The 18,165-nt window shown below is 47.8% G+C and overlaps 1 protein-coding gene across 7 annotated transcripts in view; it reads right to left on the reverse strand.

The window, feature by feature from the left end:
- The window catches only part of FOXN3 (forkhead box N3), a 320,301-nt gene that overhangs the window by 108,725 nt on the left and 193,411 nt on the right, over positions 1–18,165 (reverse strand). The window lies entirely within an intron of this gene.

Genomic DNA, 18,165 nt, shown 5'->3' on the forward strand with positions numbered 1-18,165 from the left:
TCATGAGCTCAGATAAAAACAGAAAAATCTTTTAAAAAGGAAACAAAATTATAAATCTCATCATTGATGGTAAGAGGTTAGGTAATTTGGGTTCCTCTCTTCTGTGATTTCTTGATTACTTAGGAATATATAAATAACTAGATAAGTGCATGTATATTTTTGACAATATGGATGCATGTTTGGGTGTGCTGAAGAAATTCTGCTTGAAACCTCTGCTACAATTTTAGATGCATACAGCTCACGCTACATCTTAACAGATGCAAAGGTGTTTATCATTATCTTTGTGCTCCAGTTTCTAATTTTACACATGAAAACCAAGGCATCATTCAGCATAAAGTACATTATTTGCATGATATATTTGCATTTGTAAAACACCCACATTTACTTTTACTGCTTAATGGGCCCGATTAAAATGGGCCACTCTATATAAATGGAGCACACTGGTTCCCAACTCAATGGTGCTGATAAGAAAACTGCTCCTTTTAGATGCAAATGAACCTACTAATCACAATTAAAACGGTGGAATTGAGGAAAGCTGAGCAGCTGTTCCAGGAACTAAAAGTCTAGGGCCAGTCTGGTTCTAGGGGAATCCAGGGAGCAGCCAGGGACTTCCCAGAGGACACCTGCCCAGGGCCCAATGGGGTCAAGAGAACTTTTCCAAAGTTGGCTGGGAGAGAGCAGGAGAAAGCTCCGGAATGTGGGCTGACTGTGCAAGTGTGGCCCACCCAGCCTACTCAAGGCCATAGGGGCCAGACTAACCAGTCTGGTTCAAAGGACATAATTGGAGCAGAGGGAGAGGGATTGTATTTGCAAAACTCACAAAGGAAAGACACACATATGAAGAGTTAAACCACTGAGACATCCCTTTAAAACAGTGCCGTTGTTATGGAAAACAGAATGGTGATTCCTCTAAAAATTACACATAGGATTACCGTATGACCCAGCAGTTCCTGTTCTGAGTATACAGCCAAAAGAACTCAAAGCAAGAGCTCAGAGGTAGGTGTACACCCACGTTCATAGCAGCGTTATTCACGAGAGCCAAAAAGTGGAGGCAACCCAAGAGTCCATTGATGGGTGAATGTAGTCTACCCATACCCTGGAATAGTGGAATATTATTCGGCCTTACAAGAAGGAAATTCTGTCATCATGGCCCACAGAGCAGCCCCTCAATACTCTTACGTGCAATCCTGGAAAGCTGAAACCTGGAGGCTTTCCCATGGAATGTCTCTGTCTCAGAGTCACTGCCCCACAAATACAGATACCAAGCCCCTTCCTTGAGCAGCTCGTCTGATGGTGGCAGGTCTCTGAGCTGCAGTGGATGAAGGTGGCACAGGGACAGCTCCTACGCCTTCCCCTCTGGCGGAGCTGGGGTGGAAGGGCTTCAAGATTAAGGAACCCTAGCCCTGGCCAGTGTGGCTCAGTTGGGAGCATTGTCCCATGCACCAAAGGGTTGCTGGTTCAATTCCCGGTCAGGGCACATGCCTGGGTTGTGGGCTTGATACCAGGGATCATGCAGGAGGCAGTTGATCGATGCTTTGCTCTCACATCGATGTTTCTCTCTCTCTAAAAAAAAATCAATTAAAAAATCTTTAAAAAAAAAAAAAAAAGATTAAGGAACCCTAGCTCTTCTCTCTCTCCTTCCCTTGACAGTGGTTTTGCGGAGATGTTGACAATGGTGGGAAAGGGCTTCAGTTTAATATGTGGGACTCGTCGGGGACTTTAGACAGGGTAGTTGGAGACAAGTGACAGGAGGAAAGCTTTATCTAAAAATCTACAGCTTTAGGAGGAAACACCTCTCCAGTGAAAATATCATTTCGCCTTGATCTCAGTGACAGGTTTCATAAATCCCTGGGCCGTCCCCCATCACCCTGACGCAGGGAGGGCCGCCACACTCATACCTCGTATCCCAAGATGACACATCGTTTTGAGGCCGCACCAACCAACCACACACTGCCCAATACAGATAACGCACAGGGCACTTCCTCTCACCGTTTCGCTGAACTCATAGGACTTTCAGAGAAAAACCTCAGCAATGCAGACAGAAGTCACTATGACCTTTATTCTTCAGGCTGGCAGAGATCAAGAGACGTAAACATTTAACCCAAGTTTTTGACCAGTCTGATTCCAGGTACTTCCTGTAAGCTAAAAACCAGTCAGACAGGAAAATGACCGATTTGTGGGAAGACTGGGACCTACCTAGATTATTCATTTCCTCTTTTTGAGAGTCAGTCCCATACCACACCCCAGCACAAAGACAGAGAAATAAATGCTGATTCTGAAAAGCTGATGATAAAGAGCTGGCTACCTCTGTCTAAACTTTATCCCAAGGGGCGCCAAACCCAGGTTGAAGTTGTACGCAACAGCACAGAAGTTTATTTTTCTCTTTGTTATCCTCACCTGAGGATATGTTTTATTGATGTTAGACAGAGAGAGGAGGGAAGAAAGAAACATCAACAGTTGCCTCCCATAGGCGCCCAACCGGGATCGAACCCGCAACCTTCTGGTGTAGGGGTTGACGCTCTAACCACTGAGAAACCCCGCCAGGGCCAAAAGTTTATTTTCTTATGAGACATTTTTTTCCTGCAGTTTACTGGATCTATTTATGGTTGGCTTTGAAGTGACAAAAAAAAAGCAATTTTCCATTTCTAAAAGGTAATCTCTTATGTCTGCCAAGGCAACAAATATTGTGATTGGCACCAGGACCTACACTGTGTCTTTGTCCTGATACTTCTGAGCATAAAGAGCCGGTCGAAGACACTCCCTCCACCCCTTCCTCTCCATGCCGCCCGGCCGCCACCGACACCACCACCTGCACCAGGTCACCCCTTGCTTGTGACTTGCTCCTGTTCTCAAAATGCCCCATGTGTACCCTGCGCCTGCTCAGAAAAAGCAAAGAGGAGATGGCGGGGAAGTCCAAATGTGCGGGTCCTCTCCCCACATCACGAGGGCCAGGGTCGTGAACTGTCTCATACACCGTCTCGCGCACCTCAAACCTGATAGCCATGCGATTCTTCTAGAAAAGTTACAGAAACAGCCAGTCCTCTCCCGAAAGAGAAATGAAGCAAATGCTGCTAAACCTCCTCGACGGGATTCAATTCCAAGAGAACATACAGCAAAGTTACTTCTCGGCGGTCGTGACTGACACAAGGTGCGTGACAGTCTGGTACTACATGGGGGCTTCTCAGGACCTTCTTCCCGGGCACCAACAGTCATGTAGCCGCGTGCAAGTTTTTGGTTCTGCTTTGTCTTGTTCGGTGCGTCCCTCTTCTCTGAATTTCTACGCCACAGAGGAGGTACCACAGACTTGAAGTTTTACGCATATTCAGGAAAACCTTGGCTTCCTGAAACCTCTGGGGGACCGCGACTCCCACAAACAGAGGGTGCTTCCCGGTGCCTGGTCATTCCACTCACCCTCAAGCGTGCCCGGGCCGCCCGAGGCACACTTCCCTTCCCGTCCCGTCGGGGCTCACGCCCTCCGCGGCGGGGCTGGCGGGCTGAGGGCTCCTGAAGGACACGTCCCCTCCCACTCCCTGCAGGCTTGAAAAGGTCTCCCCAGCTCGCTACCTCTGTTCCTTCCACCAGCCCCTCCTCAAATGCAGCGCCCAACAGAGTTCCGTGCCATCCAAGCTGGGAAACTGTCCCAGCCTCGGCCTTTCCTGGGGAGACACTTGAGGTTTAGGGCTTACTTACGACGCCTGCGACCGCTTCGTATCTGGAGATGCACCGGCTTGCATGAGCTCCCCTGTAATCTTTGTTCAAAACCACTCCCCGGCTCCCTGCGGCCTGTGCCGCTTCCAAGTTCCTTAGCTCAAGCAACAGCTCACCTGGCTCCAGCTTCATCTCCTGCCATTCTTGTCTTGTATTATTATTATTATTAATAATTTTTATTTTTTTTGCTCCGGCAATCCCAGGTTGTTCCTGGGCCCCCAGACACAGCAGAGTGCCTCTTCCCTGTCTTCACTCACTCAGCCGCCTCAGTTCCAACCATCCCTCCCTCTGCTCTCCTCTTTGCAAACTCTTCTGCTCTTCCCATCTTCTTCCCACCTCCCTCAGTGCCCAGGGCAGATCCAGCCTTCCCTACGCTGCTGCTGTTATATGCATCACACTGCGTTGCACGTATATGTAACAGACTGATTATGTGGCTGGACTGCGAGCTCTTCGAGGACCCCAGCTGTCTTATTAAAGTTCCCAGTGGCTGGCACAGAGGACGTGGTCAATAACATCTGCTGGGAAAAACGCACTAGCCTTGTAAAGTACAAAGAGCTGGTATCAGGATCCTCATTTTGCAGCTAAGAACACTTAATTCTGAAAGGTGCAGTCACGAGGGTCCTGCAGCCAGCAGTGACTCTCGCTCTTTCCACGGAACCACGACGTTTAGATAACCCACCTCCCATTTCCCGTTGCCTCTTGAGTTCTGTGATCTACAGGAAAGAAAAGTTTCCTGGATGTTTCTGAGCATCTACCCATTCCCTTCTTTTCAGAATGGACACCCAAAGGACAGTCCTATAATTCACTATTATCAGCACATCGAGTTTAACTCAGAGCCCGGGCAGCCAAGCGCTAAATTAACATTACTCTTCTCCGCAGAGGAGATGGGGCTCTGAGCAGGCACGAGATGCCTGCGTAACTTTGAAGAAGAGATTTACACACCCCTTTGTCTCCCACATAAATGGACTCAAGAGCTGCAGCAGTGCATAAATGATCCTTTCTTTCCACTGTTTATAGTTGAAAGCAGCCGTTTTCAGCTTCTCGCCGGTGATCACTCCACTAAAAATAGCTTTGATGCTGTCACATGCGAACTGGAGCAGGACCTGAAAGCGGCTCCCCTTTTAGTTCCGAGCCTGTTAAACGTTAAGAGAGAGGCAGCTGTTAACACACTCCAACGTGTTTACATGATGCTAAAGGAGTTTGGCTCGTAGTTTAAAAAAAAAAAAAAAAGGGCACTGAAAAGGGACAGAAATGGACTTGCTGCCTCTGGTGACAATACTTTCTGCTGAGCAGGAGCTCCGGGAAGAACAGTGAGGTTGGCAGGGAAAACCCAGGCCGTCCAGCTTGAAGGAGAAAGTGACAGCGTACTGCGGGGAAGACGAGAGAGATCCCCCTGCGGTGTGAGGCTTCCCGCTCTGCTTGAGTCAGGGGCAGGGGAGGTGGCAGAGAAAACAGTAGTATAGAAAAGGGAACTTATAAACGGGAGTACAGTTTTTTAACTTGTTAAAAACCACCTAAGAGCTGTACTTAGAAATCAAGGAAATGAAGAAGGAAATATATTCAGCATCTTGGCCATTCCCTTGATGCCTTCTACTGGTTCACTGGGCAAATGGACCTCTCGGGAAGCCTTCTGAAACCCAGACCTAACCTGAGGAAATAGCCGAGCCTGGCTTGGAAGAGAGAGGGAACTGCGACTTTCATTCCAGCTCTTTCCGGCCCAAGGGACCTGCCCTATCTTGTGCACAAGGCATGGGGGTCAAGTGACAAAACCTATGCCAAAGTGCCTGATGAATTGTGCAACCCCCTAACAATCAACAACGCCCTTTAGAAGCATGCATCCAGGAGGGAGAGTCCTGACAGCAGTCTGGGATACAGTGCAGTTTCCTTAAAAAAATAAAAATTAAAAAATGGCCCGACCAAATAAACAGTGGCCTTTCTTCCTTCTTAATTCTATGTGTCCACAGGATGACTCACACCATGTTTGCTTACGAGGTGAGAATGAGTTTTAGGAGGTTTTGTCCTAGAAAACTTGCACTGAGCCTGGCTGAGCAGGAGGCGGAGAGAGACAAGGGCCCTGGCTGCAGCGGGACTTGCCACGTGCCCTGGGAGCACGCGGCCGCTGGGAGATGGACACTGAGGTCAGCGATGGTGAACTGGTGACCCCAGCACATGGACCAGAGACCATCCTGCTAGAGGTCCGCATATATTTCACAGCCCATAACTTAACAAAAACCTCGGTTTCTTTCTTGCAGACCTTGAGGAAAACAGAGCCTCTATTACGTCACTGTCCCGTTTCCTGAGCTGCGCTGCCACGGGTGGACTGTGTGTGACTCACGCGCAAGAATGAACGCGCTTCTCTAAATCCCCTATAAATTTCAGCAGCACGTCGAGGTCATAATAATACGGGAATTTATCACCTAAGTGATATATATTTGAACAACAGAACGGACTTTATATACTGCGACATCTTTAACACTCATTTTTTTGTTAACAAGACAAAAGAATTTACAGTTACTGCCAACAGCTTGCTGGCAGCTAATACCATGATTAGCTGTTGCCTGGCAACAGTCAAGCATGCTTCCTCCCAAATCAGGAAGAGCCACCGCTAAATCTAGACTAATTACAAAATGGGACAAATATTTAAAGCTTCATATTTATTAAGGATTTGTGGAGGGCATCCTAATAAGAATAATTCCTGTTAAACTGATTTAACGAAACACAGTGCATACCTGCCTTTCATTGTCACACGTTACGCAGATCACGCGAGGAAAGCTGGACGTTTTTGCAACTTTTGTGATTTCCCTAAATAGTGCACTAAACAAAACCCTGCCCCTACATTTTGTAGAAGCATGTCGTTTGCCTACTTCTCTAGAATAAGGAAAAGAAAAGAAGCACTGGAAAGGGTCCTAAGCCTTTTAAAATATATACATTTGCAGAGACATTCTGAGGCTACCGTGACCCTTTTTACAACTCTTACAGAGATATCCGGATGAAAGCGCAACAGCCCGACTCTCGAGCTTCTACCTTTATCTGCATTCTCAGTTGCCTCTACTTCAAAGGTCACTGAGAATCCTCTGGGTAGAGGGTGAGTTCAGAGATTTTTCATCGTCCATGAGGCTGCCGCAAGGGCTAAGGCGCTGGTGGCAAAATCCTGAGCAATCAAAGTTCTAAAAGTCTGCAGACCTGCTGCATCCCCCAGAGAGGAGGCTGGAGGACCAGGGGACAGCACGTGTGTGTGTACACACACACACACACACACACTTTGGCCCCCTTTCATATGCAAAATGAAGGAATATTCTCTCCCAAAAGATGAGACACCAGCCACAAAGGTAGAGTAAGAACTGAGCCAAACAATACTGAGCCAGAGGTAAGAATGGCTTTTACTTTTTTAAGTGGTTGAAATAAACAAAGTCATAAAAAGATAATTTTTCATGACGTGAAAATTATATAAACTCCAACTCCGGTGTACAGAAATAAAATTTTATCAGGATACAAAATGCTCCTTTGTTTATGGATATATGTCTATTTCATGCTGAATATTTAGTATTTGGCCCTTTCCAGCAAAAGTCTGCAGACCTCTGGGGTGGAATAAAGACTGGTGACGTTTTAGTTCTTGAAAAAGAAACTGATTTTGGATTAACTTTAAACAGGACCAAAACAACAGCAAAGAAGCCATTTCCCACCAAAAGGCCTTGAGTCTGGGCTGCATGGCAAAAGCACTAGCAAAATTTCCAGAAAACAGTCCCTGTGGAATGCTAATTTAATTAGTATTCAATTTAATAATCAGTACTTGGAATCTTCGTGATTTCAGCTAACCAATCCTTCCACCCGCTGTACACACATGAATTCTCTTGAAAACGTTTCTCAGATTGTTTCTCCTCTGTCCTATTAGCAAAAATATCTGAGCAACTCATCAGATGCTCTATAAATCTACACCATTTTCTGAACTGAAGTAATTTTATTATTTAAAACAAACATGAGCATTGTTTCTAGGTCTGACAGGAACATGGAATCAATTATATTCTGTGTGTAAATAAGCCCGCCCACCAGATCACGCTGTACGTCTGCAAACTTTCTTAGGAAAGGGCTGATCCAGATGAAAATTTGAATGTGATCTCGCTCAAGTCTGCACCAGCCAAAAGCCTCTGCCTTTGCTACCCTCTCCCTAGGTCTCTCCATTTACTAGGCCAGGGTATTTCCTTGAAGCTCCCTGGCAGCCTGCACTTCTGCTTATACTTTAGAGACACGTTTTACATTTCTTACAGCCCATCTTTTTTGCATAACTGTGGTCCTCACCATCTCATCAGCCTTCCTGACTCCACTGACAAGTGCCATTTTTCAAGCCTTCCAGGATCGCTAACAATAAACCCTAAAGCAATCTCCATTAATCAAAACCCAAGTGTGCCACAGAATAGATCTTCAAGTTCTTTCAGTATTTAAGACTATGGCAAATCTGGAAGAAGAACATTAAGAGTAATTAACATCAGAATTTTAAAAATGTATTTCTCTCCCTGATCCTGCTGGCTAGAATGGCCTCTCCTAAAATGACCTGAGATGTTCCGGAATTACCTCCGGATGTCCTCCACTGTTTTCCTCTGCAGGCCCACAGTTTTCTCTGAAAATAACCGGAGCGTTTTCAGGCTGAAGTGGGAAAAACAGTATTCGGTGAATGACCCAGTGAACGTAATGCTTGATGACCGGCTGGTCTGCTGGCGTTGCTGGCCCACACGCACCGCAGGAAAGTGCTGACATCTTTAACACCGTTCTCTGTTACGAGTCTTTAGGCCAGTGGCAGTCAGGCTCAAATTTGGGGGTAAGAGATCCTCTCTTTTACCACTGGACTTGACCTTCAAGGCTTCACATGCTGGATTGGGCAGCCACCTTGCCTCCATGAGGCGAAAGCTTGCCTAAAGAATGGAGCCAACCAGAGAAGCAATGCCGATAGATGGAGAGGCAGAAACTGGTACCTTTGAGCCATGGAACAAGTTTTGCCTGAAGTTAGATCTACTCTTGGACTTTCTAGTCAGATAAAGCGAAACGGGTTTTCATTTGTACCTTAGCCACTCTGAGTTGAATTTTCTCTCAACTGCAAATGTAATACTGACAGACTGATAATTCATATAAAGACTAATAAACTCAAGGTGACCTCTCCCACTACCTTTAAACAAAGGGTCTGCATGCAAATGGAAGAATTACCGACAGGCCCTAAAAGAGAAGTGGTGCCTTCATTGAAGAAAAGTAGCTACCAGCACTCGAGTATCACATACACCACTAGGAACTGCTAATTAAAGAGTCTTACCTAGTCCTATTTGGGGCTAGATGGTCTATAAATGTCCTGGACTTGGCAACCTTTAGTCAGCATCTAACTGACTGAAAAAAAAATCCTACAAGGTTATACATATATACATATTACATATATTTTAAATATATCCTTATTGATTTCAGAGAGAGGAAGGGAGAGGAAGAGAGAGATAGAAACATCAATGATAAGACAGTCATTGATCTGCCGCCTCCTGCACGCCCCCCGCCGGGGATTAAGCCTGCAACCCGGGCATGTGCCCTGACTGGGAACTGAACTGCGACCTCCTGGATCATAGGTTGATGCTCAACCGCAGAGCCACGCCTGGCCAGGCAAGTTTATATATTTTAAAATAAGCTGTACAGTATTTAAAAGAGTATGGTCCTAGCATAAGACTAGACAGAGAACTCAGTGAAAACCCAGAAAGAGAATGAGGCATGAGTGCGGAACACGTGTACTACAAATGCAGCAGCTCAAATCCGGGGAGGGGTCTGGAAGAGTCCAACACTAGTGCAAAGGACCATTCAAAAAGTGTGAAAGGCCTTGACCAAAAACCGGGCCTTGAGGAAAAAATCCAGCTGGCCAATAAACACAGGGAGCCTGCTGATCTCAGTGATAACGAAAGAAAGAAAAGGCAAAAACTAACCGATTGGATTAGCAGGTACTGACAGGACCCAAGGATGGTAGGAGAATGTCCAACATGTGGGCGGGAATATAAATTAATACACCTTGCGAAAGGGGTGGGAAGAGAACCTTGGATATATATCTAAAATGACTATCTCTTCGGCCCAGTTATTTCGCTTCTAGGAGCTCCCAATAAAGAGCCTGGGATTAGCATAAAACCAATCTGAGTTTCTGTCTTCCAGTTTCACCCACCCCATACTAGTGTGCACACTAGGAAAGCTACTTACCTTCTCTCAATTTCAGTTCACCTGTTAACTGGATGTGTACGAGTACTTAGACCAAGGGACTGTTAAAATGCATTAAAGCACTAAGCTTCGTTGCTGGCAGAGAAGGTATCACAAATGTTATCATCACTGGCGGTGACGTCCCGCCCACAGCCACAGTACCAAGGGCTGCACCGCCCCACCCCTGGCTGCACTAACAGCTCACACCCAGCACCTTCTCCAGAGCTGCCCTTGCCTGAGGGCCCCTGAGAGGCTGACAGGCCCCCTTGACCCAAGGGGGACAACCCTGCCAGTGTGATTTGCTCCATTAAGGCCAAGGATAGACTTCAGGACTTCTCTGCTCAGCTCTTTCCGCATCCTGCCTCTCTTATACCTCTTCTCCTGAGAACACCCCCTTAGTAAATCACACCCAAATCCCTATCTCAGGCTCAGCTTCTGCAAAATCCAACCTAAGACCCAACTATTATAACTTTTATTACCAGGCAAGGGGGCAAAGGTATGAGTCTCAGCATATAACTGAGGCACAGTTATAGTAACAAGAAATGAAAACAAACTAAATGACCAACCACAAATAGATAAATCCATACAAGGGCACATACATTATGAACATAATAAAAAAGAGTGCTGATGTCAGAATTAATTGACAAGAGATGTACCTGGCAGAGTGTTACGTAAAAATGCACATTACTAAGCAGTACATAGAGTATGATCCCATTATAAATAAAGACTGTGTGGGTAAAAGGACATATTAAAAGACACTCAACACCCACGTCCTATAGCAGCATTTTCACAACAGCCAAGATGTGGGAGCAACCCAGGTGATTCATGGAAGGATAATAGATAAACAAGATATATAGATACACAGATATGTCATACAAAAGGAAACTCTGACACATGCTACAATATGGATAAAACTTGAAAGCATTATCACACACACACACACACACACACACACACACTGCATGACTCTACTTATATGAGGTACCGAGAGTAGTACAATTATACAAAAAGAAAGCGGAGGGTGGTTGTCAGGGGCTGGGGGAAGATGAAAGAGGTGTTGTTTAATGCATATACAGCGTGAGTTACGCAAGATGGAAAAGGTCTGAAGACCGGCTGTACAACAAAGTGAATGTACTCAATGCCACGGAACTCTACACCTTAAAAACTGCTAAGACAGTAGATTCTACGTTGTGTGTATTTTACCACAATTAAAAATTTTTTTTCATAAGAGTTAACAGCCTGGAAATAAGGGTGTTTTTATGGAATTCTTTATATTGGTTTGTTCTCTGGCCATTCTACATAAGTATGTATTTATTTAACAATCAAGAAGTACAATAAAGCTATTTTAATTCTGGAAAAACAGAGATACACTGCAAAAAAATAGTGCACTTCCTACTACATGGGGCTGGCGATGTAAACAAGGTTTGGGGGTTTTTAGCAGTGCGTGCATGTTTGTTTTTAATAGTGTGTGAATTTAACTCTGGTCACTTGTTTTGTCAGTTTCCTTTCACGTCTTATCTCACTGCTACCAAAAGCGCTGAAAAGACATCAACAGTCATTGTTCTGTGACTGATTAAAACGTGCAGGGTTAATTCTGTGAAAATAACCACGTAAAGACGCCTTTAACACAATCCCCTTCCAGCCTTTCTTGATTCGTTTATTCAATAAATGTTTCTTAACTGAAGCATAGCAGGCGCCTGGCAGCACGTGAGGCCTTGGAGACACACGTTGGCCGGGATGAGCTCAGCTCCTGGCTCTCCGCTCAGACCGAAACCGGGAGGACAGGTGTGAGGTAACAGGTGGGGACGGAGCTCCACTTGTCTCCACACTAGGCTCTGGGCGCACATGTACACGCACGCACACACACAGTCACTCGGACATCTTTCACACTCAAAGATTCTGAGATTCACCAACCTAGGACCTTCACAGTTCCCACCAGTGAGGGCAGTGACCGTAACAGTCGAATCTGCTCAACCTGAGACACTATCACAATCACAGACTGAAAGAACAGAAGTTCATTCCTTCGCCGATTAATTCTTCTTCCCTGGGTGCAGCAGCAGAAGTCACCTGCCCAACAGTCATGCCTCAGAAGCCTACTCATCTTTACGGTGGAAGCTCTCTGATACCTCATCAGCCCTACCTATGCCTCACCTGGCTCAGCCAAACAAGGAGAGGAGATTGTGTCCTTCATGCTCAGACCCAACCTCCTTCTAGCACCCGAGGACCGTCCATCCTTCTTATCCCCTCCCCTCCTCATTCCAGCTCTACATGAAAACACCGATCTCAAAATCCTTCCCTTGATTCTGGTCTCTTAGTGCACCACTGGGCGGTATTTCAATAATATTTGCTAGATACAACCTCTAACATATCAGCATAACCCTAAAAAGATACACATCTTAAAATCAGATGATTAGAACTGGGATGAAAGCAGATGTCATCTAGTCCCTCAGCCCACCCCTCCACTCGCCCAAGAGAGCAAAGTCGCCGAGCAGCAAACCCAGCTAAAGAACCCGTGTGCCCAGGGTCCCAGGCAAGTCTCTCCATCTCACGTCCCCAGACTCCTCCATTGCTCTGCCGTCCTCAGTGCCGTCCACCCACTGTCCGGTGCAAAAAGGGCAGCTGCTGGTATCTCCTCAGAGATGCTCAAGAATGGAGGGAGGAGACGGCCTAAGTCAGGGAGGCTGAGAACAATGCGGGGGATTTCAGATGTCATTTTTGTCAGAACTATTGGCCTGGGCTGCATCTGATGTCAGCCTGGAGTTCCTTTCGCAGCATTAACATCAGATTTGTGCCGATCCAGCCACACGCTCCTGGTGGGTCCTCTGGGATGAGGAGTGCCCATGAATCTGTGAGCCAGATGGTATAAGCCTTTGTAGAGTCGCTGGCCATAGAGAGAAGTAGAGCCAAGGAGGCCCACGTGGACCGGCAAGCAGAGTGTCTAATCCACTGACTGTGCCCATCCCAGGAGACTGTCTGAAGGAGAAAGGCAAAGGGAGCCGACAGCTTTGCTGCTTTCCTTTCTGGCAGGACCCCAGATAAACTACTTGACACAGACGACTGTAGTTAGAGCCTACAACAATCATGCATCCCTGTATCCACACCCTTGGCTGGGCCCTGCCAACAATGACTCTGGCTTGGCCTCACGGCTTGCTGGGGCCAACGGGACATTAGGAAATATGACACACGCAGAAACTGGAAAAAGGCTTGTGTAATGGGGCTTGTTTTCTCTTGTTGCCGGGAACCCTTCTGCCACCACGTGAATAAGCTTGGAACAGTTTCCTAGAGGCTGTGAGAGCCCATGGAGGGAGCTGTACCAGCCCTCCCCGCGGAGGTCCAGATACATAGTGAGCCCAAACGACAACACAAGCGATAGAGGTGAGCCACCCACGCTGAGTCCAACCCAAACTGCCAACACACAGAATGACAAGCTAAGAAATGAGGTTTCTTTTAAGCCGCTGAGTTAGGGGCATTTGTTATGCAGAAGCTAAGTGATACGAAGCTCTGCACAACAGAACCTGCACAACAAACCACAATCCCAGGGCTGGGACGCAGCTTCAAGACGTAGCTTCCCACGGCGACTTTAGCAGGTGCCTACTGAACAAAACGTAAACAGGAACAGCAATTTTGATACCACTTTCTGCAGTCTGGACTCCAGCAGTTCCTGAGCAAGCTCACAGGACAAAACTGGCTCCACTTGGCACAGTGGCACCGCATTGCACAGCAAGTGACTCACGCCCCACCCTTCCTACCAACTCAGTGCTGCATGCCTGGTGATAGCCAGCCCACGTTCTCAGACATGCTCTGGGGGCTAGGGCCTGGGGGGAAGCACTGGCAGTGACATATTTCTCTGTGACCAAGAGTCCCCTCTGCCTCAGAGAACCAGAAGGAAATCCAGACACCCTGGAGAGAGGCATTCAGGAATCATTATACAGTGATTGTGCTCTTGGAAGTGAGCACACCCCGTTAAGTAGCTCAATATGTCACCCCAGAGAAAGACAATCTTCAGTAGGGGTAGCATCTAAGGGTCCCGCAGGAAGACTTCACTTTTATGAGTGTTCCTTAGAAGCACACCAAATCCCAACACTTCCCTGCCTCTCTCTGTGGGGCCTGAAATGGTGCCAAAGCATGAGTTTGGTAACTTGGCTTCAACACTCTGGTCTGCCCTCTTTCCCACCCCACACAGATCCCTCCCTTCTCTGAAACCTACATACAGCGAACCAAGAATTGACCCATATTTCTCTCGGACTGTTAAATTTATTAGTGCCCCTTATATCCCCCAACTAACCAATAAACTTCTTCTTGAGAGTACAAACTATGTCTTAACCAACTTTCCCTTCCCCTCTCCCTTTCCCATCCATCCATCCACCCATCCATCCATCCACCCACCCATCCATCCATCCATCCACCCATCCACCCATCCATCCAACCATTCAGCAATTGATTGTTAGAGAGCCACAGCCAGACACGTCCGTGGGCAGCTCGCAGCCCAGAAGGAAGACTACCAAGAGATAACTATGAAAAATAAGCACAGAGAACAGTTACTGAACAAACACCTTTTCTGTGTCAGGCACTGTCCTAAGGATTTCAAACATGGAGCCATTTAATCCTGGACCCAATCCTATGAGAGGGTATTGTTTTTATCCTTGTAAACAGGTAAGGACACTGATGTACAGAGAGGTGACACTCGCCTGTGCAGAGCAGGTAGGTGGGTGTGCAGCTGACCACACAAGTCTAACCATGGCCAGGTGAAGCGGAACCAGCGCCCTGGGAGCATCTGTGCATCATTCCATCAGTAATAGAAACTGAACCTAGGTTTTGCAGTAAGGTGACAGGCTGGTACGGAGAATCGAGGCAGAAGAACAGGACAGGGAAGCCGCTGCATTAAGTCCAGGGCCAGGCAGTGAGTGCCAAGACCAGGACCGCAGCGAGGGCTACAGGAAGGCTGGAGTCAAAAGACTTCTGTGGCAAAATCAACGGGATTGGGTGGCGGAATAAAGGAAGAATGAGAGATGATTCCGAGGCTCCCGACTATGATACAGGGTTGAAGGGAAAGACATGCCGAGAGAAAAATTCGAGAGGCCCAGCAGGTTTGGAAGATGTGCCGAGGTCCCCAAGACAAGCCCCAGGTGGGGTGACTCACTAGAACTCACAGGACTCAGCACAGAGCAGACGTGCTCACGGCTATGACTGATCTCCGCAAGAGGACACAAGGTGCCGTGAGCAAGTGGGGGGGCGGGAGAGAGCGCAAGTCGGGAGGGAAGCAGGCAGGAGCTTCCAGGCATCCTCCCCAGTGGAGTCACACAGGACACGCCTCATTCCTCCAGCAGTGAGTCGTGACGCTACGTGAAGTGTTGTCTACAAGATTGTCACCAAGGGACGGCTCACGCTGGTACTCTCTGCCTGGCGCATTTTCAAATTCCAGATTTCTCCCACAGATCACCTTGTTTCTACAAACGGTTCGGGCCCAGTGAACCATTCTTACTATCAGCGCTGAGAGGGGTGGGAAACCTCTCGAAACCCAAGGGCCCAGACACTGCCAGCCAAGGGCCAAGCTCGCAGGCAGGGCTTTCTAAGGAGAGCGGTCTCGTGCCTGTTCTGTCGAGTCCTCTCTGCGCAGAAGGCGATGTTTTATATCCAACACACAAGGGCTCAAATGTTAGACATCAGAGCAACTCGTGAGTAAGGTTCAGATGATGAAGCCTAAATCAGCACTTTGCTCAGCTATCAATATAACACCCAAAGCAAACAGCAAATGCAAACTAGCAGGCGGGGCTGGCGGGTTCTGAGCCGGTTTCTACTCCCCTCGCCGCCCAGGGAGACAGTGAGGCGAAGAGGGCAACCCTTTGCGCTCATCAGCGAGGTAAATAAACGTGAGGTCTGCTGTGGAATCAAACACAATTACAAGTTTAATTAACTGAAACCCAACTAGCCCTCGTCTTCAAATAAAAACACACTGGCCGGCGTCAGGGGCACAGGAGGAGGGCGACGATTTCACCGTTAAGGGGGCAAATTCCAGATTTTGACGTGTCCTCTGGCACGTCAAGTGTTCGTTCAGAATATTCTCACAGAAACCTGGCAGAAAACGGTCCCGTGGGTTCACAATACATTTTTAACAAAGGGAGTTCAAACACAGGTTTGGCAGCACATTCTGTAAGCGGGGTACCCAGGCTTCCCAAACTTCGTGCTCACTTGGGGCTCCGTGGTAGGAAGAATCCCTCGAATGCTTTCTTCGGAGTCACCCACCAACCACGCCCCTTGCTGGAGGGGGGACAGCCCCCGTGGCCCTAGGGGTGAGTCTCAGACAGCCTGGCACTCTTTCCCACACCTCAGCGAGCCAGCTAACCCCCTACCATCACCCCGGGTTGGACTCGGGCACTGTCAGCAGCGAGACAAGTCCCCTGTAGGCCTCTCTCATACCCAGAGGAACGGGAAAGCTCGCTCCCCTACTGGCAAGGAGCCACTTCACATTAATAAAAACTTCAGAGAGGCCAGGGAGGCCGACGGTGCGAGGAAGAGGGCACTGGCGAAGGTTTAGGGTTATAAGAGGCACCTGGGCCAAGAGCCAAACAAAACACACCTCCGGGAAGCGTCCGAAGTGAGCAGGGCTTGAAAGCGTTAAGAGAGTTAAGAGAATTATGACGGCTATAAAACCCGCCAGCAGTGGTAGCGAGGACACCGGCTTGATTCTAACTCAGCCCCAACCGGACCTGCAGGGTTTTTATGAATGATCTTATGTGGAGGGAGCTGGGGTCCAGGGGGAAAGTGACCCTTCCGCTCAGAGGTCAAAATAAAGAACCTACGTTCTGATCACACTGCCCACTCGCTCTCTAGACCTGGCGTGAAGATGCTCTGGCGAAATGAGACGCTCTTCCAAGGGAGGCTGGGTTTGTAAGCTCCTAACAGATCCTGCATTCAATTTTATTTGTTTGGCAAACTTTTATGAGTTGTTCTTGTTTCTTTCCATTCCTTTCTTTCTTCTTCCTTTTTTTTTTTTTTTTAAAAAAAAAACACTAGAAGCCTAACAAGTACAACTACAGATCAACTTATTTGTAAGTATTTGAAGAGCCCCAGGACACGGATCCACCACTCCAGGCCCGAAACGAGACTGTCTCGCTATCTTGAAGAAAACCGGCACATTATTTCCTGGACAGAAAGCAAGGAGCTTCTAGGTCCTGTCACCTCATTGCAAAGCCTTTTACCCTACCCTTTTGGCCCCCAAACGGCAATCCTCTTGGGTAATCTGCGGGCTAGTGGGTGCCAGGGCCTAGGCTGCCTTTGCTCTCGCTCCCCGCTCCGGTCATTGTTTGCCACTGGACAGGGGGCAGTGTGCCAGGGTTCAGGGCCCCGCAGTGCCTCTGTTCTTACAGGGCAAATGCTAATAATTAGCAGGAAGCATTCTGCCTTTAAATCTCACAGTGTGAACAGTAAGACCTCATGATGCCAAAGAAACACTTAATTCTAGAGAAGTGAGACTTGCTTCCAACAAATTCAGTGTGGATTTACCCACAGAATTACGTGGCTTCATTCCCCCTCCAATACATAGCTATTTAAGTGCCTACTGGGGCTGGGCGCTGAGCTGAGCCTGAAAAGGGTGTGGGGGTGGGGAAGGGGAGCACGGTCCTGCCCTCACAAGGACCCTGCCCTGGCCTGCAGGGGTGGAGGAGGGAAGGGGAGAGAAGAGGTGTGGTGTGGTCAAAAAGTGAAGGAAATGCAGTAAGGCTGAGGAGGAGGGGACTGAGACAGTCAGGGGCCATAGAAACAGGAACCTCTGGAAGGACCGTCAGGGCAGGAAGGAGTTACAGAGAGATCCCTCAGGCCGCCACGGGAACACACCAGGAAAGACTCAAGAAAGAGACCGGTGGGAGGTGACAGCAGCCATCCAGGTTAGAGCCATTCATTCACTCATTCATTCCCTTGCCGGTTCAGTCAAAAATGTTTACCTAGTGCTATCATGGGCTGGGCAGTGCTCTAGACCTGTAGGCTACAGCAGGGAACAATACGAAGTTCCTGCTCCCAAGGGAGACGCACACAAATAAATATGTATGACACAGGTGATCGTAGGGCTGAGCAGAAAGATAAAGGAGGGCAACAGGAATAAAGAATGACGCCAGTGTGTGTGTATGCATGCAAGCGTGTGTGCATGTGTGTGCATATGTGTGCATACTATTCTCCATGGAGCAGCTGGGGAAGATGACATCTGAGAAAAGACCCGAAGGACGAGACCTGAAGCAATGGCAGCGACAACCAGTA

The sequence above is a fragment of the Miniopterus schreibersii genome (assembly GCF_964146895.1).
Source record: "Miniopterus schreibersii genome assembly, chromosome: 1".
NCBI classification, from domain to species: Eukaryota; Metazoa; Chordata; class Mammalia; order Chiroptera; family Miniopteridae; genus Miniopterus; species Miniopterus schreibersii.